Genomic DNA, 12,715 nt, shown 5'->3' with positions numbered 1-12,715 from the left:
ATACATGCATGATAAAAACAGAACCACCTGGGCTGGAAGAAACATATACATCAGGACACAGAAGAGAATTTTGAAGAAAACACTAAGAAGTGGCCCCAGACACATCCAAGAAGAATATTCTACCTATAAAGTGAGATGCTATGAAAAACAAAAAATAATCTAAGAACAAGAAAAAAGCCTTGGAAATTAAAAGCATGATCACTAAAACAAAAAATGCAGTGGAAGATCTAGAAGATAAAGTTAAGTTAATACCCCAGAATTTAGAACAGAAAAATAAAGGGGTAGAAATTTTGAGCAAAGAATAGGAGAAATAGAGGAGAAATCTTGGAGTTACAACATCCAACTAACAGGAGAGAACAGAGAGAGAGAACAGAGAAAATAAAAGAAAATAACCAGGTAGCAATAAAAATAAATGTCTTCAAACTGAGGCAGACAAAAGTCTGTATGTTGAAATATCCCATAAAGTAAACAACAACAAAAAAGTCCACACCTAAATGCATCATTGTGCAATTTCAGGAGAAATCCTAAATATTTCCAAAGATTAAAAACTGAACACTTACAAAGGAACAAAAATTAGACTGGCATCAAACTTCTCATCAGCAACCATGAATTCTACAAAACAATGGAGCACTGATATTTAAATTCTGAGGAAAAGTTATTTTGAAACTAGAGTTTCAGCCAGATTACCAGTTAAGTGAAAGTAAAGTTAAGCTAACAAGGGCTTAGCCAGATTACCAGTTAAATGAAAGTAAAGTTAAGCTGGCTTCCCTGGTGGCGCAGTGGTTGAGAGTCCGCCTGCTAATACAGGGGACACGGGTTCGTGCCCCGGTCTGGGAAGATTCCATGTGCCGCGGAGCGGCTGGGCCTGTGAGCCACGTCCGGAGCCTATGCTCCGCAACCAGAGAGGCCACAGCAGTGAGAGGCCCGCATACCGCAAAAGAAAAAAGTAAAGTTAAGCTAAAAAGGGCTTAGGAAATTTACCTCCCACATATGGTTTCTTTCTTTTTTTAATTAATTAATTAATTTTTGGCTGCGTTGGGTCTTCGTTGCTGTGCACGGGCTTTTTCTAGTTGCAGCAAGCGTGGCCTACTCTTCGCTGTGGTGTGTGAGCTTCTCGTTGCGGTGGTTTCTCTTGTTGCGGAGCATGGGCTCTAGAGCACAGGCTCAGTAGTTGTGGCGCACGGGCTTAGTTGCTCCGTGGCACATGGGATCTTCCCGGACCAGGGATCGAACCCTTGTCCCCTGCATTGGCAGGTGGATTCTTAACCACTGCACCACCGGGGAAGTCCCCACATATGGTTTCTGAGGAAGATACTAAAGCAAGTACTCCAGCAAAATGAGGATATAAACTGTGAAGGAGAAAAACACATGATTCAGAAAGCAGCGATAATAACTCAGGAATTTATAAGTCCCAGAATAACCGTTGTACGGCAGAGAAACCAGTAGGGATTGAGGCAGAAGAATGGAGGCCCCAGTAGGGATGCCTCTGGATGGGAGCTGGATTCAACACAATGGACAGTATGAATTATTTTAAGAATACGCTGACTGCATATTTTGGCAACAAGAAAAAAAAGCTCATTGAAACTCTAGGAAAAGTGAACAAGAAAGTCAACACTTAAACATGAAGCAAACTAAAATATGACATGATTTTAAACAACTAATAAAATTTTTTTTTAATTAACCCATTTGGCCGTGATACTCGGAACATTCTCCCCGAAATGACACAAGGACCACATCAGAATAGCAGTAAAGGAAATGGAATTCTAGCCCAGCCCATTCTAGTCTTCAGTGAACAGCTACATAGTCATGGTAGTATATACGTTTATTGCTTTTTAGCTTCTAAGATTGACCTATAGACGTAGCACAGAGGACTTAACTATAGCTACAAAGTAGAATACGAATATTACCTACCTTGATGAAGTGAAAGTAAAGCTATAGCTAACGGCTATTTGGAAATGAAAAGAGGGAAGAGAAGTAGAGGGAAGAGAAAAGGCACTTATATTTTTGTTGTAGTAGTGTGGGAAACAAAAGTCCCATGACCTTCACTCAGGACTGGCTTGAATGTTAGAAGCTTCGATTAGTTTAATAAGAAAACCTGAAAGGTGAGTTAGCCATTAAATTTGTTAGGTCAATAAGGAAACAGCTAGCAAATATTTATATACCAGTCGCAATAAATTTTAAGTTAATGCTATAAATTATTCTGTATCTTGTCATCATAAAGGGGAGTTTCTAAGTGTTTGCTAAAACGAGCAAGAAATTTCCAAGAATACTGAAGCTTGTCTTTGAAGTTCCAAAGCCTTTTGACTTGCAATCTTAAGACAAAAAAAAATTTTTAGTAGAGTGTGTGTTTGAGTGAAACTGTGTTCACTTCAAGTTGTAAACTACAGCTTTCATGAGATTTTGCCCATTAACCTGCTAATAATCTACTTATAGCTTCCCTAATATTGCTCTAAAACACAAATATAAAAGGATTATTCAGATTCCCTTAAAATTAGGGATTCCCTTAAGATTACTAAAGCATGCCTTGTAAAAATATTTTACACATAAAATAAATATGACCCTAACACATGAATCCTAAAACACAACACAGAATATTAATTTCCCATACCAACAATAAGGAGTGAAGGGATGTAGCCTAGAATTGATAACAGAGATTTAAGAGTATTATTTAAAGTTGTAAAGGCAATCAAAAAAGAACTAAATATTAAAATATAACTATCAAAAATTGGGAAGTGGATGGAGGAACATGTAAATGAGCTAAACCTTCTCTATTTCTTAGCATGGAGTCAATAAATTACGTCTGGACTTTGATTAATCAATCAGGTTACAGGTATAGGCATATTGCTTGGTAATGTAGTTAGCTCCCGAAGTATTAAAAATGGTTGCCCCCACGGAGGGGCTCTTTGGGCGTAGGGGGATGAGAGACTACTGCTTTGTTACGAGCACCTCTGCACTTTTTTTTTTTTAATCACGTGCAAGTCTTATTTGGATCAGAAGAGGAATGCCCAGGACCTGCCTTCCTCTGACCAGCGCTATGTCCCGTCACCGAGGCTCTGCTTGAGGGCTAGGGCCCCACTGCTTGCTGCCAGACAATCTGGTACCAAGACCAACCCCGGCCGGATCTCCATGTTTACCTGATTCCCAGGCCCCACTAACTTCAATCATTAACACCACCCCTTTCTGGACCTCCCAAATTCTGACCGTTTTCCAAGGTTCTCACCTGTCCCCAGGTTTACTGGTGTTTCACCTGCCTGGACACATTGCTTCCACCATCTGCAGTGACCTCATTCTGCCCCCAAGCCCCTGGCAATTTTATGCAATTTTATTCATTCAGCTTTTTGAGATTACATACTGCTATTTACTCTTTGCCATTTTAGTACCTCCTATAGTTTGTCGTGTCATTCTGTACTCCTTCCTTCACATCATTTACAAAAGTTAAGAAATGAGGACCCACGAGAACTCCATTCCTATAGATGCTTCTGTCTAGGAAAGTGATTGATTAATCCTAATGGCTTAATCCTAATGGCTTAATCCTAATGGCTTCCTGCTTCCAAACAAGTTCTGTATGCATAACGAACAAACGCCCTTTTCTTCTCCCCACCACAATCCCTTCCACAGTCAATGACCGGGCCCTTGATTAGAGGTCCCACTAGCTGGCCTGCTGTGGGGTACATGGGGATCCTGGTCAGTGGGAGCAGAAACAGCTGACACTGACACAGGCCACCCTCAGAAATGGGTCAGACCCAGACAACCAGGACGTGGGCTTCTGAGACAAAACAGAGAAGCCAGAAAATAAGTAGTCAGTATTATACACAAAAAACCCCAGAGACAAGGAAATGGCGGCATCTTGCACTCCAGACAGGAAGCCGCAGGGTGACTCCCGTGGGTGTTCCGGGCACACCTGTTAGATTGTTTTCACACTGTGGCTCCCAGAATTTTGCCCTTGCACGACTACACGATTCTTGAGCAGATGATCTCTAGTTCTAGTGGACTATAAATGTCTTGTTTGCCAGTTAGATTTAGAAAAATTATTTTGATTTCATATTTTTTCACCCATGCTTGTCAACTATAATAGAGATTCCCTAGTTTGCTTCCTTTCTGCTTCTGGTGCAATTTAAAAATACTATTATTAATGTTAGAGCTAGATTTAGGGTGGGGGCGTGTAGTAGAACAGATACTATTTCCCAGAGATATTTACAGATATGGCACCAAAACAAAAAGGTTCCATGGTGGGTGGGTGGGGGGAACGTTGGGAAAACATTGATTAAACAAGATTAGAGAGATTCTTGCTGCTGGACTTACCATATAACATGCTGGTTTTCATTGTCCATCTCTAAAAAGAGAAATGTAGCACACAGTATTTCCCAAAACTTATTTGACATTGAACACTTTTTAAAAAAATGAAACACTTTATTCACTGTTAGTGTTCCATGGAGCACAGTTTGGAAAACACCAAGTGTCCATTTTGGAATTCCTACTTGATCTTTACACTCTTCTTGGCAGGCTTCCTAAAATTCTATAAACTGGCTATTTAGAATCAATGATTCTTAAAGCTGGAAGGTGTCCTAGAGATCCCTGACTCCAGCCTTTTATTTTACAGATGAGGAAACCGAGTCCCAAAGAGGGGAGGCGATTTTGCACATGTTTTCAAGCCAGTTGCTTGCAGAACCAGCAGAACTCATCTTCAGGTTTCCTGGTCTCAAGTCAGTGTTATTTCCTCCACATCATACAGTCTCTCCATTTCTTTCTAACATCCCTGCTTTTTGTGGATTTTTCTTTTTAAAACAGAGTCACTGCATGATTAATTTGGGGTGACCCCCCCCCCCACAAGAGTGCTGAACTTAATTAAAATCAGCATCAGTTTACTCACAGGAACTTCTGTCACCAGTTCTGAATCACTAGTCTGTCCTTGTCCAGGGCATTTCCCCTCCTCGTTTGTCTTGAACAGCCAGTTCCAGGAAGCAGTTAATTGCTTTACCCCAAACGAGTCCTCGCCCTGTATCAGGATGATGATATGGGCTGCACCTTGTTACCATGTGACTTAGGAAACAGCTTCCTTCATATGGGTAAAGCCATCTGACTCGCTCTTCCACCCTAGTCCTAAGGCCTTTTGGCACATCTTCACTGTCTCAGCTTTAACTGTGAGGGTGAGGGTATCGGCCATCACTTTACCAGCTCGGGTTGAGGAAGCTAAACCTCCAGCGCCATCCAGACCTTCCTGAGCATCGCCGTGGTGCTTACGGTTTGGGTAGGTGGCAACAGGTGAACTGAGGCTTGGTGCCCTGACTCATGTCTGTGACAACAGACATGGATGGCCAGGAGAGGAACTGACCCCTCAGACATCTCTAAAATCAGCTCTTGATTAAAATAACCAGTATAAATGTCAATTAACCACTTACCAGCATCTGCGAAATAGCGGTCGTCTTTTTCTTACCACCCCCTTCATCAACCATGGCGCACAGAGATCAAAGTCTTCACCTGTTGCCTATTATCACAATCCCACTCCCACCCTATTTTCTTTTTTGATCCTGAAAATGAGAATTCGTAAGGAAAAAAAAAGTCTAATCGTTTTTTCTAGGCTTTTCTGGTTTCTGTCAGTTGGTCGTTAAAGGACCACTTACTCTTTCTTAAGGAACTTCCAAGCTTCCTCCTGGGAGCTTCTTGATCCAAATCTGTGAGCTTAGAAAACTTCAATTTTCTCTTTCCATTTAGAGCTTGTTTCTCGGCTGCCTATTTTTTTTTTCTTTTTTAAGTTCATAAATTTCTTTTTCTTTTTCGTTAAGGTAGAATATCCATGCACTGAAGTGACTTAACCTTATCTGCCACCTTTTGTTGTTATTTGGAGGCAGCGTGGCTCTGAGCCTTGGTCTCCTCACCTGCAAATGGGGATAAGATTATTTGCCTCGCAGTCCTGTCGTAAAGTTGGAAAGAACATTTAGAAGGTGCCTAGCACGGTGCCTGTCACCCGGAAGGTGCTAAATAAATGTCCACTGGGGGCAGACGGGCTCTGTCCCTCACTCACAACTCCCTTGGGTTCCGAAGGACTCTGGCTGCCTCTCCTTACCTTCCACCTGATTTCCAAAACCCCGCTCCTTCTCCGTACCTGACTGGTTTGTTTATTTAGCTGCTCCGGTGGGAACCTTTCATTCCCTCTTTGCTCTATTCTTGGAGACAGCACTTGTCAGCACCCCACCCTCTCGATGCCCTAGAGATGCTGCTGAGATAGTGTCGAATCATGGGACTTTCAAACGCTGGGACTCCAAGATTTGTTGGCTTCTGGGTCAGGGGCAGCGCCAGACAAACATGTGTCCTCGCTTCCAGCATCCTCTCCAAAGCACACGGGAAGCAATGGGGTTCACCACTTCTGTCAGGTGACCTTGGGAAATCACCTCTCTGTGTCTTTGTTTCCTCATCTGTAAAATGGATTAATAATAGGACCTATGGAAGGATACAGGGTCTGTGGGGCCTAAAACTTAAAAAAAAATACATTATGAATATGAAATTAGGAGTGGGGCTTTAGAAGGAGGTCACACAAGCGAGGGACCCTGAAGCCCGGGCTTCATTAGCTTCGTGGTAAATCTGCATCTGATAGAAGCAGGGGAGCCATGGTGAGGTTTAAATAAAAGACTGTCAAGTGCTCAGCACAGTGTCTGATAGTGTAGGCTACTGTAATGATAATAATTATTACAGATAAAATTATACATTAATTCTATAAATGAAACTACAAAAATAAACACGTATAATAATTATAAAGCTTCTTTTTCTCCTGTTCCTGCTCACAAGTCCATCAGAATGCAGCAGGGTGAGCCCCATCTTCAGGGTGTCCTTACTTGGGGCTCTCTTCCTTAAAACAGGACCCGGTTGCGGCCGAGCAGGTCCCTGTTCTCTCACCCACAGACACATAACTTAGGAGGAGACCTGGGGATACCCCGGGAGGGGGGATGTAGGCTGGAGGCAGGCCCAGCACGGATGCCCAGAGCTAAGGGTCCCGGAGAGAGCCTGCCAACCCAGGGGGCCAGCACAGCAGACTCCAGAGCTTCTCGGGGTGTGTGTGTGGGGGGGGGTGGGGGGTGCAGAATCAGGCCGAGGGAGGTCAAAGGACGTCAGAGAAACGGCAGGGCTCTTGACCACGGAGGTAACCTGGATGTTCTGGCAAAGGCTGCTGGTTTCCCTGCTACATTTTTATGCTGGGTGTGGTCAACCACAAGAGGCCCTTATCCCTTCCAGTAAGAGCCTGAGATTTGGGAACAGGGGTTACATGACTGCACACAATGGTATTATTCCCAGTGAATTTCCATTTCCTAGTTCCTCCATGTACTGTGGTCCTGGATCCCCAGAGTGGCTGCCTATGTGTGTATGTGAAAACCCTGTAGGGAGAGATGTTTGTTTTTCAGAGAAAGTTTGGTGGTGTAGCTCGGAGAAGGAGAGTGCTGTCAGAAACAAAGCACAGGCAGAGTCTACTCCGAGGCCCCAGCCCCACCCTGCAGCCATCGCCACAGGGTGTGGTGGAGCGCAGTGAGGAGGACGGACAGGAGACCTCGCTTCATCCATCCAGAGGAGCCGCCGAAACCTAGGCTTCAGCTGCTCTTCCCGGGATGTCTCCTGCCCTTGGGATAAAATCTCTCAAGGAACCTAAACGACATGCTGCTGGCCAGAGATGAGGATGCAGGGTGGGGGGACCGGAAAGTGTTTGTTCTTCCAAACTCCTCTCCCCTCTCTACAGCCTGGAGGTTCTCTTGTTCCAGAAAAGGATGGCGTTGGAGGGCGCCCCAGCCATGACTCACTCAGAGCTAAGCCTTGGCAAATCCGTCACCATGGAAACTGCCAATCATCCATGCTTTTCATAGCTTAATGGAACATCTGCCAGGGGAAAGCCAAGTGATACAAATTGCCGGTCCTGCCTACTGTGTTTACACCGGGGCCCCTGCAAAAGAGAGCGAGCCAGGAAAGGCAACCCTCCACAGAGGGGTGGTGGCCCAACTCCGGTCACTAAAGCTGGGTGACCTGCCTCAATCCTTCATAAACTCCTCTGTGCTCCTCCTTTCCCAGTTGGTCAAACAAAGGATCAGATCAGTGATTCTCAACCTGGCTGGGCCAGGGGGGATGGGAGGGACAGTAAAGCACATGCCCTAAGAGGGGTGGGGTTAAAGAGACCTGTGTAGACAGTTTGTTCAATATTATAATTTTCTATTTGGAATATTACAAAACAATATTTTCGTAATTTAAACCACAGAAAATAAAGAAGCTTGGCTAATATTCTTAGGTAGCAATCTTTCTCGAAGAAAGGACCAAGATACCCCTCTCTGATCCAGCGAGGCACATCAGAATTTCCAGGGTAGTGAGGTTTTTAGTGATTATCAAAAATGAATATGGATTCAAAGACGAAAAGTTGCGAGTCGCTGGACTAGTTGATCGCAAATGTTAGTCCAGCTCAAATTCTGGGCCCCTGGGTGGCATCTTCCAACCTCGAGCCACTGCTAATTCCTTAACGGAGGGAGAAGTACCAGAGGGGAGGCTAGCCACCCCTGCCCCTCTCTCACACCAGGCATCCCCTCTCTGACAAGATGCAGGGGCTGGAGAGGCAAAGGAGGGAAGCCAAGGGAGCAGCACGGAGCGGGCCCGGCAGAGTCACATGCCTGAGGCAGCCTCCTGGAGGTCCTGCCTGCCTCGAAGGCCCACAGCCCTGCCTCTGGTGGAACTGCTAACCTGGCGCCTGCAAGCATGGGCTTCTGACTTGGCATCAGGACTCACGGCCAGGCCTAAGGAAACAAACACTCAGGTGGGAGGCAGGAGGGGGATGAAGATCGGGGGAGGGGGGTGGGGAGTGGGAGGGCCCAGAGGATATTTTCAGATGTTAACTTTTAAAATTCTTCCTCTTTTTTATTTTCCCCTTTCCTTTTCTGTCCATGCAAAAGGAACCTGACCTTTATTTTATTGCCTTGGAGGAAATATGCAGCAGGGGAGAAGTAGAATTTGCCTGCACACTGTTTTGGGTTCTGTTTCTCAAAGGCCTGAGCCCTTAGGAGATTTCCGAGGATTGAGGAAGCAGAAAAAAAGCTGCAGAAAGCCTGGGGAGAGCGTGCGGGGACAAAACCAGTTTGCTACACAGTTTGCAGGGCCCAGCACAAATAAAAATGTAGGGTACGGTGTTCAAAAGTTATTAAGAATTTTAGCAACAGCAAAGCATTAAACCAACTGTGCGGCCCTTCCAAGCCTGGGGCCCAGTGTGAATGCGTAAATCCATGCCCACGAAGCTGGCCCCGGACAGCAGTGTCCCCCGCCCATATTAGAACAGGGGCAGGAAGAGAAAGGCCCACAGGATCTGGAACAACGGGGACCTGGGGCCTACTCCCTGGCAGCACCGGTGGGCATCCAGCAAGACCACAGAAAGGAGGGTCTGAGGAGTACACAGACTCTAAGCATAGGGTTCCCAGGCTCAGCAGATTTCCAGTCCCCAAAAGTGGCTCAGAAGCAGCAGAGAGCATAAACCTGAAGGGATCTGCAGATAGGACAACAGGAGGGCCTGGCTCTGTGTACACATGATGACGAGCCAAAGCCGCCTAACGTGCCTTGGTACTTGGTAAGACCCTGAGACCCTGAAACAGAATGACAGGGCAAGGCGGAGGCATGATGAATGACTGACATCAGTTTTGTCATCCTGGCAGAATGAAGGCTTAGAGTCTGGCAGAATGAAGGCTTAGAGTCAGAGACTGACTCTCTTTCCATTTCATTAAGGTGAAAGAAATGCACTATTTCTGGCACACCTGGATGTGTAGAACAGGATTCTACCTGCCACTACCAAGGCCTAGCTCCAGCCTCAAACCTGTGACCAAGCCTCAAGAGGGGACAGGTCAGAGCCACCGCAATTAACCAGGTAAGGGATGAAGCTTGGACCAGTGCGGTCAGGTGGTAGAGACGGAGAGAAGCAGGAGGTAAAGGCAGGTAAGTTTAGGAGGTAAGACTGACAGAACTTGGAGGGTACTGGTAAGGAAGAAGAAGGAGTCAGGAGTAACCCCCATTAGCAGCTTGAGCAATTGGGGAGATGCAGGTGCCATTCCTGAGCTCAGGAGTAGAGAAGAACCAGTTGGGGGCGTAGGTGGGATGGGTTGGGTTCTGAACATGCTGGGTCTGAGATACCAAGAGAAGATGTCACGTAGGCACTTGAATATATGACGTGAAGCTTCGAGAAGTCTGGGCTGGGGGTGTAAATCTGGGAGCCGTCAGCTTTGTGTGTGGTCCCTGAACAATGGACACAGATGCGATCCCAAGGGAAACAGTAGAGAAAGAAGAGAGGGGGCCTAGGCACGGGCTGAAGAAAACCAACCTTTAATGGGCAGGCAGAAGAGGATGCCCCTAGAAAGCAGGTCAGAGAGGCGGGAGAGAGACGAGGAGAATGAGGCACGAGAAAAGAAGGAGAAGGTGGGGCGCAGCTGAGAGGTCACACACACTGAGCGACTGCAAATGCCCATTGAACTGAGTGACGCAGAAGCCACGGATGACTTTGGAAAGAATCATTTCACCAGAGAGACAGGCCTGGAATTGCAAAAGGAGAGAGTGGACGAGCAGGAGACAGGCAAACGGAGTCGGGAGGGCAAAGACTGGTGGGTGGCTGTGCTGAGGACAGAAGGGGGCCGCTGCCAGAGGAAGCAGCGGGGTTCAGGAAAGCTGTTAAAGGTGATTAAAGTCATTAATATTTTTTTTCATTTTAACAGTTTTACTGAGGTATAACTAATATACAATAAGCTGCACATTTAAAGTGTAACAATCTGAAAAGTTTGACATGAACACATCTGTGAGATCATCACCATGGTCAACCACATTTTTTCATCCCCCAGTATCTGCTTGCCCTCCCTCCTGCTCCCCTCACCCCCATTCCCAGACACTCACTGACCTGCTTTCTGTTACTATAGTTTGCATTTTCTAGAATTTTATATAAATGGATTTTTATATACTTTTAACCTTTTAAAAAAGGTACTTGGGCTTCCCTGGTGGCGCAGTGGTTGAGAATCTGCCTTCCCCCTAATGCAGGGGACATGGGTTCGAGCCCTGGTCTGGGAAGATCCCACATGCCGCGGAGCGACTGGGCCCGTGAGCCACAACTACTGAGCCTGCGCGTCTGGAGCCTGTGCTCCGCAACAAGAGAGGCTGTGATAGTGAGAGGCCCGCGCACCGCGATGAAGAGTGGCCCCCGCTTGCCGCAACTGGAGAAAGCCCTCGCACAGAAACGAAGACCCAACACAGCCAAAAATAAATAAATAAACAAATGTGGGGTTTAAAAAAAAAAAAAAAGGTACTCATTTTTGTCTGACTTCACACAGCATAATTATTTTGAGATTCATCTATGTGGTCACAGGTTATCAATAGTTCATTTTTTCTAATTGCTGAGTAGTTTTATACTGCACGGGGATACCATAATTTGTCTCTCCATTCACCTGTTGATGACTATTTGCGTTGTTTCCAGTTTGGGACTATTACAAATTAAGTTGCTTTGAACTTTCATATACAAGTCTTCATATGGATACACGTTTTTGTTTCTCGGTAGTAGATAACTAGAAGTGGCATGGTCTATGTTTGGTTTTTAAGAAACTGTCAAACCCTCTTCCAAAATGGTTGTGCCACTTTACATTCCCATCAGCAGTGTATGCGAGTTCCAGTTTCTCTGAATCCTTGCCCACATTCGATATGGACAGTTTAAAAAATTTTCAACCATCTAGTAGCTTTTCTCTATGGAGGAAGGCAGAGGGAGGAGAAAAAGGAGACAAAATCAGCCACACTCCAGGGCATCGACACTGCCTTGATCAAGAATGAAATGTTTTGCTCAGTCTGTGTCCTGGGAACAAACCCAGTCCCTCACAAACGGTGATTTCTTACGGAGCATTTGGTAAACATGTTAGCTTACTGCCTTCTAGGCTGGGGCCCTGAGCAGGTGACAAGAGCTCTACAGGCACCTCCACTGTGGAAGACTCCTGCAGCCACTGTAGAGCAGAAAGCAGGAAAGGGAGCGGAAGGAGACTCAGTCATTGCCCATGGGGGATCCTTGTTTCACCCACACCCAGTGTGATAAGAGGACAATAGCATTTCTCTGCCCCCCTGAGAGAAGGCACATGGGTTGGGTTAGGGGAAGGGGAGTTTCTAGACCAGGCTGCACTCTTTCCAAGGTGGAAAGAGCAGCTTGTCCTGTGGAGGAATCCATCCTGTTCAGCCCTAAGAGAAATACATCCCCTCTATTAACTTGGCCAAGAGGTGTCAACATATGAGTATAAGGGGTAAGGAGGATTAAATCGTGTTGGGGGCTTTCAGGAATTATGAACAAGTAAACTCTCTGTTAAAATAACAGATTTTGGGCTTCCCTGGTGGCGCAGTGGTTGAGAGTCCACCTGCCGATGCAGGGGACACGGGTTCGTGCCCCAGTCCGGGAAGATCCCACGTGCCGCGGAGCAGCTGGGCCCGTGAGCCATGGCCGCTGAGCCTGCGTGTCTGGAGCCTGTGCTCCGCAATGGGAGAGGCCACAACAGTAAGAGGCCCGCGTACCGCAAAAAAAAAATAATAAAAAAATAAAATAAAATAACAGATTTTTAGTTAAAGCTAAAGTCATTGATAAAGTCAGATATATATATCCTAAGAGCATGTGCAGGTCAATTATGATACTGAGTTTTGGGAACCAAGCATTTACTTATACCCCTAATGTGAGAGTGAAAAAGAATGCCAACGCCAA

At 45.7% G+C, this 12,715-nt stretch overlaps 1 protein-coding gene and 1 long non-coding RNA gene across 3 annotated transcripts in view; one reads left to right on the top strand and one right to left on the bottom strand.

The window, feature by feature from the left end:
- SLC12A8 (solute carrier family 12 member 8) overlaps nucleotides 1-12,715 on the bottom strand; it is a 132,737-nt gene that overhangs the window by 42,002 nt on the left and 78,020 nt on the right. The window lies entirely within an intron of this gene.
- On the top strand, nucleotides 7,128-11,278 carry LOC141278583 (uncharacterized). The gene is made up of 3 exons (XR_012331495.1): nucleotides 7,128-8,779; nucleotides 9,736-9,874; nucleotides 11,029-11,278. It is a non-coding gene; the product is annotated as an uncharacterized lncRNA (long non-coding RNA).

This window comes from Tursiops truncatus, chromosome 4 (genome assembly GCF_011762595.2).
Source record: "Tursiops truncatus isolate mTurTru1 chromosome 4, mTurTru1.mat.Y, whole genome shotgun sequence".
Lineage (NCBI taxonomy): Eukaryota > Metazoa > Chordata > Mammalia > Artiodactyla > Delphinidae > Tursiops > Tursiops truncatus.
Note: the sequence above shows the minus strand (reverse complement) of the source record. Positions and strands in the feature narration are given on the sequence as shown.